Below are 13,393 nucleotides of genomic sequence, written 5' to 3'. Positions count from 1 at the left end.
ATATCAAACTAGATGATGAGCATATTAATATAATAATAAAGTAAGAAAATTAATCTAAATGTATGCATTGTAAAATATATGATAAAATGTGTGAAAGAAATGAAATTATGAATGCAAATGCTTGAAAACAAAATGAAATTAATTTGATATTTTTCATGTGCATCCTCCAAAATGAGGAGTTGAAGGTTTCTTAAATAGAATACAAGAATTTGATCGATAGTTGAGATCAAACTGAATGAACGGTTAAGGTTGAAGATGAGATTTAGTCAAAATATAAAATTCCCTTATGAACATGAAGTTAATTGATCACTTCTGAGTGTAATAAGGAGTTAACTGATCTAATTCCTTTTCTAATTTCAATCCATTCAATGTTTCCAAATCTAAATTGAAGAAAAGTATTGGAGAAGATATTTGATTTAAAATTGGTTAAATATGACCTCATAAATGATTAATTAAATTCAATTATTAGAATGAGGGTATTTAATTAAATCAAATACATTTAATTCCTCATGTATATTAGTTAAAGGGGTAAATTCAATTTAATTAAAGCAGTAGGACCTATAATTAAACCAATTCAATTAATAGATTTAATTTAGCTAATTTGATTAGTATTTAGGAATTAAATAAAGTATGTAATTAATACACATTAGGGATTTTCTACATTTGACACTTAGGTCAAGTAGAGATTTGTCAAAATCAAAATTTCCTAGTACAATAGGACTTTAGGTAAGATCGATAGACCAAAATTGGTTCAGCATACCAATGTGCCAATCTAGGAATATTACACCCCCAACATCTTAAGATGGTTGAGGATAAGAAGTAGTTTCCTTAGGAAGTTTTCATTTTAGTGTGATCCCATCATTCATTATCCTTCAAACAATTGGGTATGAGTATGTAGAGGCTTGATTACTATAGCTCTGGGCTCCCCTTATCCATTTCCATGAGGAAATTAAGTCATCTTCAAGATCCGCTTCTTAATTATGGGTTATATTCAATTCATATACTTCATTTATCCTTAAATTATATCCAACATTAGGCAACATAGAATTCAAAAGGAAACATTTTTGGCTCTTTGGTGTAGCCTCTTAACATTAGGAATTTTGTTAATGGTCTTGTTGTATCTAGTAACAAAGTCCCTCATTGGTTCATTAATTTATTTCTTCATCTAAGTAAATTGAGCCAAAGGAGGGATTTCATCATCTGTACTTTTGAATCTATGTTTAAAGGCTATTCTCATAGAATTTCAATCAATAACAAGATAGGTTGGGAGATGATAGAACTAGTCTATGACAGTTTATGTTAAGGTTTTTCCAAATATTTATCATGGCCACATCCTCATGTTGAATGTCCAGTATTCCTATAGAAACATAAAATGTGTTAAGGTACTCATTGATAGGTTTTTTACCATCTCCACTGAACTTAGAGTGCATATCCCTAGCTCCTTTAGTTAATGGATTGTGAGCATTTAAATTATAGGTTCTTACTCTAGCTCCCAACTTTTGTGCCATGATATGTGGAATAGGGAGGCTACTAGTGATAGCTAATATAGTCTCATATAAGACTAGTTATTGAAAAGAGGGTGATGTACAGGTTTTTGGTGGAGATGTAGGATTCACATGGAAAATCAAAATCAGGAAAGAAAATAAGGAGATGCAAATTCTCATGAAATTAAAAACATTGGTTAGTGACAATGGTTAAGGTGATTTTGTACAACAAGACTAATTGTCTAAAATGATCACTACAATATGAAATGGTACTACCAGTGGGATTCATTACTAGAGTGGACACTCCATAGAAATATAGTAAGGCTCACTAATAATAAAATAGGGAAAATTTCCAAAAGGCTTATCTTGCTAGTACATGATATATAAAGTAAGAACTACTAGAAGATATAGTTGTTGAGCTTGTGTAATTACAATCTACTACTATCTACACCTCCTCAAATCAGCTAACTAAGTTCATTCACACTTTTAACACATACATTGCATGTATGAAACAAGATCGCATGAATCATATATACAAACATGCATTCATAGATTACATAAATCCCTCTTGAAATGGTACTTTATTTATACTAGATGGACATCACAAATCTACTACCTAAAATAGATTTTAGATAGGTTACACCAACTTGCAAAATATAATAATCCTCAAGCACATCAACATGCCAAAATGATCTTTGGTACAAATAGTTATGATGAACATGCTAGGAAAAGAGTTGTTGGGACAACAATCAAAACCACATGCATAAAAAAGGATTGACCTGAAAGATGATCCACCAAAAATAATGCATACCACCTTTGGGGCATGAAATGAGAAGACAATTTATGCTTAACCAATAGCAAAATGCATCACATAATTCATGGGCTATCAATAAAAGATACTCAATGCAAGAAACTAAAACACCAAGCTACTAGTACATAGTAATTGACAAACTATAGGTTGAGATAAATATGTTGACATCATTGACAACCATAAACATCACATTGTAATAGAGGTTCCCCAAAACATGACTACCCTTGTTAACCAATCATTTAAAGCACTCCCTAACTAGAAAATCCCAAGAGGGAGGGTATAGCTCTTATACCAATTGTTGGAGTATGCTATTATTGGAGGGGAATCAATGATATAAAACTCTAGATAATACTACAAAAGTAGGCAAGGAGGTAGAAAATATCATTAAAGAGTTGTTGTAGGAGTTGGTCGGAGTCACTAGTGTGTTGGTTACTGGTCCATGTTATTTTATTGGTTCATTTTTTTATTATTTCTAGCTTTTTGTTTAAACTTTAGGTTCCAAGTTCTTGTAAAACCTGGGTTTTTTTCTATTTGGTTTGCTTGTGAGGTTTCAGGTCCTTGTAAAACTTGGTTTTTTGATGCTTTTGTTGTGATATGGAGCCTAATTAGACTTAGAGGTTTATTTGATGTGATTTCCCTCCAAAATTAATTCTATGGGGGTTTGAAGGTAGCGCCCTTTAGATGGGGTCAAGGGGTAGTGCCCCTATGAGGTCCTAGGGTAGCACCATAGGTGTGCTCCTTATCATAGTACAAGGTGGGGTTGAGGGGCAACGCCTCCATGAGGGTTTCTAGGGGCAGTGCCTCCAAAGCCAAAAATGCCCTTATATTGTAGAAGGCGGTGGCTACTAATTTTCTATTATTCTAGCCCTAATTTTGTAAGCAAAAAAATCTTGTATAAAAAGGCTTAGGGTTAGGATTTCATAATGAAATGGTGATATTGTAGCTTTCTCGTAGTAATATTGAGCTGTAAGGGATTACATATTGTAATCAGGTTGTAATCACTGGATAATAATAATATTGGACTTGTTGTTGGTGGACGTAGCCTAGGGATTGGGTGAACCATGTTAAGTCTTGGTGTCTTATGTTCTCTTTTATGTGATCTATTATTATCTAGTATTGGTTATATTTGCATGTAATTATTATTTCTATCTGAGGTTAATCCTAACAAGTCGTATCAGAGCTAGATGGTCATCATTTTTTTTACTAATCTTCTGTAGGAAGGTCTCATGATTGAGTGGGAGTCTCATGATTGAGTGGGAGTGATGGCAGATAAGGGTAAGTTGAGGGTTAGTTGTGCAAGCTTAAAAGGTAGAGCTTTCAGTTATGGAAAACATAAATGGAGGACTATCTTTATTAGAAGGATTTATGGAAACCATTGGAAGGAAAACTCAAGAATCAGGGATCTATGACAAATGATGACTAGGATATTTTAGATAGAAAGGCACTTGGAAGCATTCAATTATGCCTGGCACCATCAGTGACATTTAATATTACAAAACAAAAGACAATAGAAGAGTTGATGCAAACCCTAGCAAAATTGTATGAAAAGCCCTCTGCTTCAAACAAGGTATTTCTCATGAAGCATTTATTTAATATAAAAATGATAGAAGGTGGATTTGTTGTGGATCATTTAAATAAATTTAATACTATGACTAGTCAGAAATCAAGAAGAAATTCAAAGGGGAAGAGGTCTCAATCCAAAGAACCAAGAGATTGCTGGTATTATGGGAAATCAGGGCATAAGAAGACAAATTATTGGACTCGAAAGAAAAATGAAGGAGATAAACCAGAAGGGAACAAGGAGGCAAATGTGGTAAGTAAACAATCAAAAGAGGATGATTTTCTTGTCTTTAGAAAGTGTTGATGATTCATGGGTTTTAAATTCTAGTGCTTCATTTCATGCTACACCTCATAGAAGTCATTTCATTGATTATGTCTGAGGGGATTTTGGGCTTGTTTATTTGGGGGATAATGAAGCCTATTAGATTGTTGGAAAGGGAAAATTTAAGATTAAGTTATAGAATGGTAACAATTGGCTACTACATGAGGTAAGACATGTTCCAAGGCTAAGTGGGAATTTAATTTCAGCAAGGCAACTCGGTGATGAGGGTTGTGTAGTTACTTTTAAAAATAAAAATTGGAAGGTTTCAAAAGGTTCTTTTGTAGTAGAAAAAGGTGTGAAATTTGGCACATTCTATCTTTGTACAAGTCATATTGTTCCTTCTACTTTGATTGTTTTAGAGAAAAATGAATGTTCAAGAATAGTTGCTATAGTTAAGCAAGGAGAACAAATAGTTGTTTTTGATTCTGATACAACACTATGGAACAACATACTTGGGCACATGAGTGAGAAAATTATGAATGTACTTCATTCAAAGAAAGTTTTACCAATTCTAAAATGTGTTAATATGGATTTCTATAAAAGTTATGTGCATGGAAAACAAAAGAGAGTGAGTTTTATGAAGATTGGGAAGGAAAATAAAAGTGAGAAATTAGAGCTTGTACATACAGATGTATGGGGACCAGCTCAGGTATCTTCTCTTGGTGTCTCTCATTATTATGTTATAGTTATTGATGATGCAACTAGAAAATTATGGGTTTATTTTTTTAGATAGAAATCTGATGTATTTCAAATTTTTAAGAAATGGAAATGCTTGATTGAAAATGAGACTGGAAAGAAATTAAAATGTCTTAGATCTGATAATGGTGGTGAGTATTGTAGTCATGAATTTGAAGATTATTACTCCACTAATGGTATTTGTAGAAAGAAAGTTGTTCAATGGACTCCATAGGAAAATGGAGTGGTTGAACACATGAATAGGACTATAATGGAGTGTGCAAGAAGCATGAGGTTACATGTAGGGTTGCCCTTAAACATGTGGGTAGAGCCTATTAATATTGTTGTGTATTTGATTAATAGAGGTCCCTCTACTCCTTTGGGTTGTGGTATTTGAAAGGAATAATGGACTGGTAAGAAGGTGAGTTATTCTTTTCTCAAAACCTTGGGCTGTGAAGCATTTTCTCATATAGATTTTGAAATAGACCTAGGCTAGAAGTTAAGTCAAAGAAATTTGTATCTGTTGGATATGGCATTAATGAATTTGGTTATAGGCTTTGAGATTTTCAAAATCATAAAATTGTAAGAAGTAGGGATGTCATATGCAATGAGAAAGTGTTGTACAAAGATTTGTTGCAGCAATATTAGAAGAAAGAAAATGATTATGTAGTGTTGGATGATACTCCAAAAGTTGATGTTCCATCAATTCCTCATGATGTGCATTAACTACAAAAATAAATACCACACACCCCAATTAATGTTAGATAGTCAACAAGGATGAGTAGACCTCCATAAAGAATTTCTACTTCCTTATATTCTATATAACTTACTGATGCTAGTGAACCTAAATGTTATGATGAAGTTGTGTACGTGAATACAAAGATTCAGTGGGAGTTTGCAATGAAAGAAGAAATGGACTCTTTGCTAAAAAATAGGACATGGGATTTATGAAAGTTGCCTGTAGGTAAAAAGGCTTTATAGAATAAGTGGGTTTATAGGTTGAAAGAAGAGGATGGAAGTAAGAAAAGATCTAAAGCTAGGTTAATTGTAAAAGGATTTGCACAGAAAAAAAGCATCAATTTTGATGAGATATTCTCTCTTGTTGTTAAAATAACTTCTATTCACACTATTTTAAGTATTGTGGCTACTGAAGATTTGCATTTGGAGTAACTTGATGTTAAAATAGCCTTCCTTCATGGTAAAGAGAACTTAGTGTGTAGATTGAAGAAAAGTTTATATGGCTTGAAGAAAGCACCTTGGTAATGGTATCTAAAATTTGACAGTTTTATGCATGAGCATGGATATAGTAGGTGTCATTCAGATCATTGTGTTTATTTTAAGAGTTTGGATGATGACAACTACATTATTTTATGTTTATATGTTGATGATATGCTTGTAGTTAGGTCTAACACAGATCACATTAAGGGGTTAAAGGAACAGTTAACACATTCATTTCCTATGAAGGATTTGGGGGCAACAAAACAAATCCTTGGTATGAAGTTTAGCAAAGATAGGAAGAACAAGAAATTGACATTATCTCAAGCTAATTATATTGAGAAGGTGTTGCAACATTTCTCTATGGAGAATGCTAAAGCTGTTAGCACACCTTTACCTAGTCATTTGAAGTTGACTAAGGAGATGTATCCCAAGACACAAGAATAGGACAAGATGTCTAAGGTACCTTATGCTTCCATTTTTGGAAGCTTGATGTATTCTATGGTATGTACTAGGCTAGATATTGCACATGCAGTGGGAGTTGTTAGCATGTATATGAGTCATCTAGGGCTTGAGCATTGGAATACAATTAAATGGATTCTCGAATATTTGAGAGGAACATCCAGTAAGTGTTTACACTTTGGGGGCTCTACTACTGATTTACAAGGATGTTTTGACTGAGATTTGTTAGGGGATATTGATACTAGGTGGAGTACTACAAGTTATGTATTTATTGTTGGTGGGGCAGCCATGAGCTGGGTTTGTAGGTTACATAAGGTTAATGCTTTATCCACTACAGAGGCAGAGTATGTTGTTGCTACAAAGGAAACTAAGGAGATGATATGGCTTTAGTTCTTCTTGGAAGAATTGGGACACCCTCAGAAGGATAATTATTTTTTTATAGATAGTCAAAGTGTCATTCATCTTGCAAAGAATTCAGCTCTGCATTCAAAGACAAAACACATAGAGTTGCGGTACCATTCATTCGGTCAATTTTGGATGATGGATAGTTAAAGCTGGAGAAGATACATACAAATGATAATCTAGCAGATATGTTTACAATGGTTGTGGCTATATACACTAATATGTTAGCAAGAAACACTAATCTATTAAGAGAACAAAGCATTAACTAACAAAGATTAATATAACATATATGAGAGACTAAGACAAGCCCTCAATTGAGAATATGAACCATTAAGAGGTTCTCTCAATGAGACCTTTCTTATTTTTGGGATGAGTCTATTTGATATGATTTGGAATGTGTGCTCAAGATACTCAAGCTAGCTTCAATGGATTCTTGGAATTTGGGTGTGGATGTATGCAAAAAGTATGGATTTTGGCTTCTCAAACTAACATTATAACTTTAGCTCAAGGATTGTGATGAAATGGCTTGGGAGGGGATTCAATTTATAGGCTAAGGAATTGAGGGTTTGAGGGCTAAGATGCAAGGATGGGGAAAGGCTCATGGAGGGCTCAGATTGCATGAGAGGAGAGCACATGGATTGTGCTTCCTTACAGCCAATTAGGGAGTGACACATGTCAGATGGTGAGTGGATGGACGAAAGGGCAAGGATGAGTCAACAAAAGAGGCTCAAAGGATAATATCTTCATAATGGCTTGTAAGAGAAATGAATGGGCTTGTAAGAGTCTTTATGTCCTTTGTAAGAGCATTCATGGTTGGGTGGTTGGGATATTTTGGAGGGAGTTGAGATTGTTGACTTTGCTTGGCTTAGGAAAGTCTTAAGCTTGCTTAAGGAATGTGACAAGGTTGGGTGGGGGGGATTAGGCTTGGTTTAGGATTAGATTAGGGATGTTAGAGATATGCAAGTAGATGACATTCAATGAGGGTGGGTGATTTAGTAGCTAAGCTTGGTTAGTATGGGTGGATGGGGTGGATTAGGCTAAAAAGGGGGTTTAGGGATAGGCTTAAGGTTAGGATGAATAAAGTTTAGTTATCTCATAGGTTTGGTTTGAGGAGATATTAATTAAAACATTTTTAATAAATATGAGAATTAATATTTAACCTTAATTAAATATTTTGAGTTGGGATTAAGGGTAGAAAATGATGGGATTAGCCTTTAATTGAAATTAAAGAAGGATTAGAAGATTTTAGAAGAGGTTAGTGATCTTAAGGAAATTGACCAAGTTTTGGGCAAAAAATAAATTAAATATTTATTTTGGGATTTTTGGTCAATTTATTAATTAAATAATTAATAAATAAGGAAAATAATGTTTAAATAAGATTTAAACATTTTTGGGAGGGATTCCTTAATTAAATATTTTTAATTAAGACAAGGGGATTTAATGGCATAAAAATAAATTAATTAATTAAATAAATAAATAAATAATAAATGATGATGTCATCAGGGACTTTTTCAGAAAATAAAAATACTTTATTTTCTAAAGAATTTTTAGGTGTCTACAGTGGCAAGGGAGAAGTTGAATTCCTCTTTGGCTTCGATTCATCTTCTTGACTGAACAAAGTAAAAGAACAACAAAGTCTATGGTGGTTTGATAAATTCTAGTGGGAGCTACAAGTTTAGCTATGCTATGATCAGTCTCCAAGTGGGAGTTTATTAATGTGGAGCTTGATCAGCCTCCAAGTGGGAGATTGTTGTGATGTGGAGCCTAATCAAACTTAGAGGTTTATTCCACACAATTTCCCTCCAAATTATTTCTACAGGGGTTTCAGCACAGGACCTCCAAGACAGGGTCAAGGGGCAATGCCCTTGCAGGGTCCTAAGGCAATGCCCCAGGTGCACTCCCTATCATAGTATAGGGTGGGGTTGAGGGGAAATGCCCCTGTTAGGATTTTTGGAGGAAATGTCCCCAAAGCCAAAAATGCCCTTATATTGTAAAAGGCGTCAGCTACTAATTTTCTATTATTCTAGCCCTAATTTTGTAAGCGAAAAAATATTGTATAAAAAGGCTTAGGGTTAGGGATTTTATAATGAAATGGTCATATTGTAGCTTCTTGTAGTGGTATTGAGTTGTAAGGGATTATGGATTGTAATCGAGTTGTAATCACTAGATAATAATAATATTGGACTTGTTGTTGATGGACATAGCCCAGGGATTGGATGAACCACATTAAGTCTTGGTATCTTGTGTTTTCTTTTATGTGATCTACTATTTTCTTATTTTGGTTATATTTTCATGTAACTGTTATTTCTATCTAGAGTTAATCCTAATAATTTTTTGGTATTTAAACTTTAGGTTTTAGGTCCTTGTAAAACCTAATGGTGCTTAATGATGATCTTTAGCTTTTGTTAAAGGGTTTTGGGTCTCTTCAAAACCTATTTTTTCATTAATCTAAAAAATAATCTAGATTCAACTTTAACTAAAGAAATTTATAGCATTTACTCAAATGGAATAATAGAGATAACAAGAAAAATAAAAAAATGCACAAGGAATTAAAAAAAAGATATATCCTAAGTGAAAATCCTCTAGAGGATAGACCACTCAAGCCACCTCACTACCTTAAGTGGAAATACATTTTTACAATGCCTCAATTGTAGTAAAATTATCTCACTAAAAATGTTATCTCACTAATAGAATTTGTATATGCCTCATTGGATTTCCTTTTCAATACACATATGGTACATATAAAGTTATAAATTTTGATTTAGCATAGTTATTACAATTAAATGCCATACATAATTAAACAAAAATATGGCTTTGTGTTGAAAAATATATGATATGAGATCATGAATCACTATGACCTCAATCATGTACTTATGATCACTAATTGATTATGTAAAAATAAATAAAAAATAATGAAGATCTAATCTCCCTCTATGTACATATTTGTCATCTTCAATATCATCAAGTATATATCATATGAAAAATAGAAAAACTAACTCAACTAGATTTGAAAAATTTGTCATAATTGTCCCTAAAATTTACGTATGTTTGATACATAAAATAGAAGATGATTTATTTCCATATTCCTTATTTAATATTTTTTTTTTGAAAACCAAAAAACTATAATACTTATGTTCCACAATTATCTCTATTTAGATCATAAATACAATATATTATTACATATTTCCTCTTTTTCTTTTAATCATGTAATATCTCTTCTTTAAAGTGTTAGTCTGTACAAGTATAAACCCATCTTAACAAAACACACAATTAATTTTTTTAATATTTTAAAGTAACATAAAATAACAAAGCCCCATAGTTTTTGTATAGCTTTGGGTCAAGATACAAGTAAAAAACCTGACTTAAGAATATGAAGAAGGATAATACAAACTGATGAACCCTCGACTAGGGTTGTAAATATGCATAACTTGATTAATGATTACAAAATTATGAAAAATGATACTCTTAGACAACCAATCTTAAACCAAAAACCCTTGAATAGGGTTTGAAAAAAAGTTGTATGAATATGAAAAGATTAGACAGTTGGGTTATATTTTATTTACAAAACAAAAAATCAATCTTATTTGAGATGATAGCTCAATAGAAACTTGTATCAAATGCATTTAGATTTTTAAAAAATTGAAATTATAAAAAGAATGTTTCCTTAGTTCTATATACATAACTCGAACTAGGATTACAAAATTATACAAAGAATTAAGTTGTTTTTTATTAGATAAATAGGTTTTACAGGGACCCTGAAACCCAAGAGTTAAAACAATAACAAGGCTAATAATAAGCGTGAAAAGCCCAACCAAAAGAGTTCAAGTTCAAAAGCTAATAATAAGCCCAAGGCCCAGCCGAGAAACAAAGAACAAAGAAAAGACCAAGAACATAAACTACATAGAAACGACAAAGGCAAAAGCCCTGACAAAAAGCCAAAAAATAGATTGAGACAAAAGAACAAGCAGTGGATTAGTCCTCATTCTTTCTCTCTAGGTCTTGCATGGCCTAAGCAGCCTCATAGGCCATCTGGTTCTCCTTAGCCTCTTGCTGGAGCTCCCTTTGATCCTTCTGGTCCTGACCATTATTGGTGCTGTCCTTAGTAGTGTCAACCACCAGTTTGGCTTTTTCCTTGTCTTTTCCATCCTCTTCTTCCTTCATAACTCTATCTTCAATCCAGCCAATTAAAGAAATAATGTTATTTTTAATGGAGCTTAGCAGCGATATCATCTCGTTCGAGAGATTATGATTGTAGATTTCGAGGTTGTTAATCTTTCTCTCCGCCAGACTGAGCCTCTCACCATTGTCATCTCTTTTATCAAAATCTTCTCCATTCCTGTTATCCTCCATATGACCCACCTGCTCTTTGACCTCCTCCAACTCATGGAAAAGCCACTTGATTGATCTGAAGTTATCAATCATACTGTTGCGGGCATTGTTCAAGAGGTTTAGCCTAGATTCCCTAGCATTATCTAAAATAGCCAGCAATAATTTAAGTTGTTAATCATGGATGCAAGAAAGGTTTAAAAAAACCCAACCTAGAAACTTTCAATCACAAATATGATGATTTTTAAATCCTTTAATAACTTAAATGAAAAATCATGAACTCTTTTAACAAATACTTAACCAAATAAAAAACTTGCAGAAACTAATTTAACAAAGATAAATGAAAGGTAACACCTACTAGATTTGAGACCTTTATGAAACCTCATGATCTCTACAAGATAATCTTCCAATTGATCTTCCAAAGTTTCCTTCTTAAATTCTTTGAAACATTCTACAAGTGTCTATTTGGTAACTATGATCCAAACTATCTCATGATATCTTAGCTCCTTCGGGCTAGGGCTTCAAATGAAACCCAAAACTTAGAAACATGTGAATCACATCAATAGTCAAGACTAAACCTTCAACATTGCTTTACATGTCAACTTTTTTTTCATGTCTAATCAAACTTGCATCTCATTGGATTCTCGTATTGATTCTTATCTCATAATCAACACAACCTTAGCATTGTGTGCTAAGTGTTGTGTTTTTTTCCAACACTTAAGCCCATAACATAAACAACCAAAATTCATACTACAATTATAATAATGCTACTTATTTTAACAATTCTCTAGTCACATTAGCAACTTAAATACACTTGAATTAAATAAAAAATCATACTAAAGAGAATTTTATTATAAACAATGATGCACATTCATGTTATATTCTTAGTATAATTTAACTTTGCCATTCCCTAAAATATACCCTTGAATTGACAGTGTAATGTTACCATTATAAACATATACATGATACAAAATTGAATAATTTGTTATTATTATTCAAGACTTTGATCTTTTGATAATGATGTTAATCCAAATGACATTATAAAAGATGTATTATACATAAATTGATTGTCAAACCAAAATGTAAATTGAATCATTAGCAAGTATCACATATGTTGTGATCAAATAAATGTGTCATCTAAACAACTGAATATATATGTTAATCGCAAAGATATACTAATTAATTGTCTGTATACAATGAATATGATAATCAACTTACTGATAATTAATTGAAATCAATGAGTAAGCTCCACATGAAATGATACAAGTCACTAAATGTAAATGTAACTTTGATATAGAAAAACTAAATGCATATGAACAATGTGCTAAAAAATGAGGTATATATATGATCAAAGTGCTAAATTAAATTGATGCAACTATGATCACCTTCTAAACCATATGATAAAAATTAATCTATACATATGATCTAAGTGCTAAACTAGATTAATGCAACTATGAGCATGGCTCACAATTCAATGATCAAGATATAAGGCTTAACCTTTAACCTATTAGTATTTTTAACATCAAGGACAACATGGAGAGGAGAAAAAATACATGGATATTAGGACAAATAGTTTAGTGCCTCCATTAATATTTGATGAGTTCACATGACTTTATCTCATATTTTTTAAAATATTTTCTAAGCCATGTGTGGTTTGGGTTGGATTTTCCTTAACCCTTTTCTTTCTTTTTGGTCCTAACTCTCCTCTTATTTGTTCATTAATGAATGCAAAAATTTTAGGTTCCTCATGATTGGCATTGTAAGGAACTATCAACATATCATTGATCTCACCTTCCTCCACCTTCACTTTAGTAGATAACTCTCAAGAAAAACCATTAATCTCTAGCTCATGAATTTGGATGGTAACAAGGTTAGGTTTCAATGACAAGAAAGGCCTAAGGAGAGGTGGAAGATGGAAATGGGATGACAATAAGGGTTTAATCAAAGATATTATCCTCTTATACATTGTACTATCTTAAAATGGAGGAAACCATTATTAAATACCTTTTAGCTCCCTCCCTTTAGTGACCTTATGGACCATGGATGGATTTATGCTCTATCAACTCTTTCTCCCATTCATCTTGTTTCTTCCATTTTCTTTTGCACAATTTCTAAGACCTTGGGGTTACCCCATGT

At 32.6% G+C, this 13,393-nt stretch overlaps 1 pseudogene; it reads right to left on the bottom strand.

The window, feature by feature from the left end:
- The window catches only part of LOC149543277 (multisubstrate pseudouridine synthase 7-like), a 48,259-nt pseudogene extending 36,978 nt beyond the window's left edge, over positions 1-11,281 (bottom strand).
- Positions 11,282-13,393: the final 2,112 nt, after the last annotated feature.

Source organism: Cupressus sempervirens, chromosome 8, assembly GCF_028749045.1.
Source record: "Cupressus sempervirens isolate cs-2001-9-10 chromosome 8, ASM2874904v1, whole genome shotgun sequence".
Classification (NCBI taxonomy): domain Eukaryota; kingdom Viridiplantae; phylum Streptophyta; class Pinopsida; order Cupressales; family Cupressaceae; genus Cupressus; species Cupressus sempervirens.
Note: the sequence above shows the minus strand (reverse complement) of the source record. Positions and strands in the feature narration are given on the sequence as shown.